Genomic DNA, 5,426 nt, shown 5'->3' with positions numbered 1-5,426 from the left:
GATATACGTGAAAGAAAGAGGATAAGGGAGGAGGAGGAAGGGAGGGAAGGGAGGGAGGGAGGGAAGGAAGGGAGGGAGGGAAAGCAATAGAGGAGGGAAGGGAAGGAAGGGAAGGACTATGTGAGAGAGAAGTTAAGATGAGAGAGAGAGAGAGAGAGAGAGAGAGAGAGAGAGAGAGAGAGAGAGAGAGAGAGAGAGAGAGAGAGAGAGAGAGAGAGAGAGAGAGAGAGAGAGAGAGAGAGAGAGAGAGAGAGGAGGAGGAGAAATGGCTGGAGGTAATGGGAGAAGGAAGGAAACTGTGAGAATGGCTGGAGAGAGAGAGAGAGAGAGAGAGAGAGAGAGAGAGAGAGAGAGAGAGAGAGAGAGAGAGAGAGAGAGAGAGAGAGAGAGAGAGAGAGAGAGAGTATAAAAACGAATGTAACGTCAAAAGAGAGAAATAAAACAGTAGAGAAAGAAAATGAAAAAAATAAAGAGTAAGAAAATAAGGAAAAGAGTAGAGTAAGTAATAAAGAAAGTAAGCAAGAAAGATAAAGAGAAGAGAAAAAAGAAAGAAAAAAAGTAAGCTGGTAACAATGAAGAAAAAAAGAAAGAAAGAAAGAAAGAAAGAAAGAAAAAGAGAAAGAAAAGAAAAAAAACAAGAGGGTGACAAGAAACAAAAAAGAAAACACTCATAAAAAATACCAATAAAAAGAAAAAAAGAATAAGAAAAAAAGAAAAAAAAGTAATATTATAGGAAAAAAAGTAAGCTGGTAACAATGAAAAACCAAGGAAAAAAAAACAAGGAAAACACTCACAAAAACCATCAATAAAACATCGACACCATCAGGGAAGGAAAACAAATAGGCGCAGGGAAAAAAGTTAGCTTGAAGGGGAAAAAAAAATCGACATAGGCCTAAGAGGAGGAAAGGATGGGAAAAAAGAAGAGAATTAACAAGATGAATGGAGAGAAGAAGGAGGAGGAGGAGGAGGAGGAGGAGGAGGATATAGACACCCGAAGGAGAATGGATGAGAAGACCATCACATCCTCCTCCTCCTCCTCCTCCTCCTCCTCCTGAATCAGTTCCTTACAAAGATTTTCCTTCCCTTCATTCCTCCCTTGCCTCTAATCCCTCCTTTCCTCCAAATCTCTCTCTCTCTCTCCTGGGGCAAGAAACCCCTCCACACTTGGGCACTCCACTTTTTACTCTCTCTCTCTCTCTCAGAAGACAACAGGAAATCTCTAACAGGAAATTACTTGTGAGAAACAAGATCATGTGTGTGTGTGAGAGAGAGAGAGAGCGAGAGAGAGAGAGAGAATACAAACAGAACGTGAGGCATCCAACCACAGCTACTCCAATAACATCTCTCTCTCTAACCAACACCTCCCCTCTCCTTACCTTCCTACTCTTTCTTTATTTCCCTTCGCCACCTCCTCCTCCTCCTTCTCCTCCTTCTCCTCCTCCTCCTCCTCCTCCTCCTCCTCCTCCTCTTCTTCTTCTTCCTCCTCTCTTCCTTCCTTAGCAATATTTACTCCGTACTCAGGAGTGTATATAATAAGCGTGTGTGTGTGTGTGTGTGTGTTCTGTCGTCTACTACTACTACTACTACTACTACTACTACTACTACTACTACTACTACTACTACTACTACTACTACTACCACTAACTCCTACATCACCAGTTTCATCACCACTACAAACTTCACCACCACCATCATTACCATTCTTATCATCACCATCCATTTCATAGTTTTCCATATTCCATTTTCTACCCTCACCACCACCACCACCATCACCACCACCACCATCACCACAACCACCATCACCACCACCACCATCATCACCACCATATACTTAGGCCATGTCTTATCACGCCTTCCTCGTCACCCATATATGGTTAGGTTGGTCTTCCTCCTCTTCTTCTTCTTCTTCTTCTTCTTCTTCTTCTTCCTCCTCCTCCTGTTTCCATTTCTCTTCCTGCAGCAATATCTCCTCTCATTTTCCTCTACCTCTTCTCAGCCTCCATCTGGTCTTCCTCCTCCTCCTCCTCCTCCTCCTCCTCCTCCTCCTCCAACTCCTCTTCCTCTATATTTACTCAATTCTTTTCCTCCTTTTGCTCATTATCTTTTTCCTCTCTTTTTCCTCCTCCTCCACTTCCTCCTCCACCTCATTATACGCCACCCAGCTTTACGTTACCTCCTCCTCCTCCTCCACCTCCTCTTCCTCCTCCTCCTGGCAGACACTCGAGGCACTAAAAATAATACGCGTGGACTCCCTCCCTCGCAAGGTCAGTCTCCGGTGAGTAAAAAGGTGTCTGGGAGGAGGAGGAGGAGGAGGAGGAGGAGGGGTGGATGGTAACAGTGGATCGGAGTGGTAAAGGTGAACGGTGAGGAAGAGGATTGAGGAGGAGTAGGAGGAGGAGGTGGAGGAGGAGTGGATGTTAACAGTGGATCGGAGTGGTAAAGGTGATCGGTGCGGAGGAGGAGGAGGAGGAGGAGAAGGAAGAGGTGGAGGAGGATAGTGGGAGTGAAGTGGAGGAAGGAGATGAAAAAAAATGAGGAAGGAGTGTTTGAGAATGGAAATGAAGATGAGGAGTGTGAGATGGGCATTTCGAGGAGAAGGAGGAGGAGGAAGAAGAGGAGGAGGAGGAGGAGGAGGAGGAGGCTCTTCATCAATTTCTTCTCTACACTTACAAAACTATCTAAAGACCTAACCACCCAAAACTCCACCTAATCCACAATCCATCCATCAAGGTCTGTCTGTGAGTTAAGTCTTGAGTGAAGAGGAGGAAGAAGAGGAGGAGAAGGAGGCTCTTCATCAAAATCTTCTCCACACTTACAAAACTACCTAACGACCTAACCACCCATGACTCCACCTAATCCACAATCCACCCATCAAGGTCTGTCTATTTTCATCCACTTATAAACCACTTAAAAACCACTCCAAGTAAACAACCACCTACGTAAGCACCCCACCAGGTAATCCATCTAATTCCCCCCCCCCCCCCCCGCACACAAACACAGGTGAATCAGCTTTAAACTTCAATTCTCCAGAGGCTTCCCCAACCCCTTCTCTTCCTGTCCCTCTCCCTCGTCCCTTGAGTCCCCCCTTTAAATGCATGAAAGAAAACGGAACGCTCTCCCTTGGGCCTGCATGAATTTGTTACCGCTACTTACTCTGTCTCTACTGGTACACATTTGTCCTCCTCCTCCTCCTCCTCCTCCTCCTCCTTCTCCTTCTGGTGCAGTGTTTGTAGTTTGTATAAAGAGGAGGAAGAGGAGGAACGGAAGGGAAACAAGAAGAATAACATGCGAGTTTGAAGAGGTAGGAAGACAGGAGGAGGAAGGAGGAGGAGGAGAGAAAGAGGAAGAGGTGGAAAAAGGAGGAGAAGGATGCTGCAAGAGGAGGGAGCTGGGGAGGCTTGAGTTGAGAGGAAGAGGAATACAGATGAGAAAGGAGGAGGAGGAGGAGGAGGAGGAGGAGGAGGAGGAGGGAAGAAATAAGAGAGAGGAGTGGAAAGGAGAAGGATGGAGAGAATGCAGAAGTAGGAGGAAGAAGAGAAAGGGGAAGAAAGGAGAGAGGGAGGAGGAGGAGGGGCAAGAACGGTCGAGGCAATGAAGGGAAAGTAAATAAAGTCGGATGAGACACAAAAAAGAAAAGGGAGAGAAGGAAGAAGAGGAGGAGAAAGAGGAAGAGAAGAGGAGGAGGAGAGGGGAAGATAAGCTCAGGGTGGGTAAGGAAGGGCGACACAGGGAGATAAGAAGTTTAGAGGAAGGGGAAGAGGAAGGAAGGAAAGCTTAGAGGAGAAAGGGAAAAAAAGTGGGAATGAATATATGGAGGAGGAAGTTGAGAAGTAGACGAGAAAGATGAAGCTGAAGAACAAGATAAAGAGGAGGAGAGGAGAAGGAGTGGAGAAGAAAGGGGATATGATGAACAGTAAGGTAAAGGAGAGTAAAGAAAATGAGGAAAGGAAGGAAGGAAAGAAAGGAAAAGAGAACGAAAATAGAAAGGAATGAAAGAAGGGAGACTGTGAAAATAGAGAATGAAAAGGGAAGGAGAAGGAGGAGGAGGAAGAAGAAAAACAAGAAGAGAGAAGAAGAAAAAGAAGAAGAAGAGGAGGACGACGAGGAGGAGGAGGAGGAGGAGGAGGAGGAGGAGAGTCATGAGTGAAGTGACTGATAGAATGACTTATCTCTTCCGGCTCAAGACATGTTACCTGAGCTGACTGACTTAATTAAAAAAGTATACCTAATGCTCTCTCTCTCTCGACCACTTTCCTTATCTTGCTTCATTTTATCTCACATTTTCTTTGTCTCTTTCTCCTCCTCCTCACCTCCACCCACCGATGGAGAAGAAGAGGAGGAGGAGAAGGTAGTGGTGGTCGTGGTAGTGGTGGTGGTGGTGGTGGTGTGGCGCCGAGGAGTCGCTGGTGTACACGGGGTCATCACCACCATCACCATCACCACCACCACTATCACCACTATCAACACCAACCACCATATGCATGAGGAATCGGATCGCCTTACAGTCTCGCACACAAGGGATGGGATTCTCTCTTTTGGGGTCCGTTGGTTCTGAAGGATGACGTTTTTTGTTTTTTGAGGGTTTGGGAAATTAGGATCTATGGGAAGCTTATTTTTTTATACATCATTATTCCCTCACATCACTTTAGCTTTTCCCATTTTTCTCCATTATTCTCAAAGGTATTTTAATTTCCTTGGTGTGGTTGTAGAGTCCATTAAATTCTCTATCTACCATTCTCTGTCCACCATTACCATACCTTGCACCATAACTGAGAAATGGGGCCATGAACTCAGGGTCTATAGTAAAGGAAGCAACTCAAGGGCAAAAATAAAAGTAGGGAAGGAAGAGGGAAAAAGGGATAGGGAAGAGGGGAAAGGAGGGAGGAGGAGGAGAGGAAAGATGGTCAGGAGGGGAAGGGAAAGGAAGAGGGTTAGAAGAAAATAAAATGCCTGCAGTAATATATGAGAAAGAAACAATGTAGGAAATGAATAAAAGTAACCAAAACAAAAATAAAGATAGAAGGCAAGAAAAATACTTCATAATAAAGAATAGGAGAAAGGAGGAGAGTTTTAATGAATAGCGAATCTTATATTAATTTGATCTTTTTTGTATTGTTAACGAAATCTTGAAACAATGTTGTATAAATTTAACGTAGTCTTTGGTATGGCTCACAGCTACTACTACTACTACTACTACTACTACTACTACTACTACAGTCCCACGGTACTCAATCAACACCACTGCGATTACCACCACCTCACCACAACACCGCAACCACCACCTCCTCCCCCTCCTCCTCCTCTTCCTCCTTTTTTTTTCCTTCTCTTCCTTTCCATTATTCTGTTAACGTTACCTAAAAGAAAGAAAAAAATCTCTCTCTCTCCGATACCTCCGTTCAACTCAACTCTTTCTCTCAAGCCTCTCC

This window comes from Eriocheir sinensis, chromosome 21, assembly GCF_024679095.1.
Source record: "Eriocheir sinensis breed Jianghai 21 chromosome 21, ASM2467909v1, whole genome shotgun sequence".
In the NCBI taxonomy this organism is placed as follows: domain Eukaryota; kingdom Metazoa; phylum Arthropoda; class Malacostraca; order Decapoda; family Varunidae; genus Eriocheir; species Eriocheir sinensis.
The sequence above is the reverse complement of the archived record's forward strand: the minus strand, read 5'-3'. Positions refer to the sequence as shown.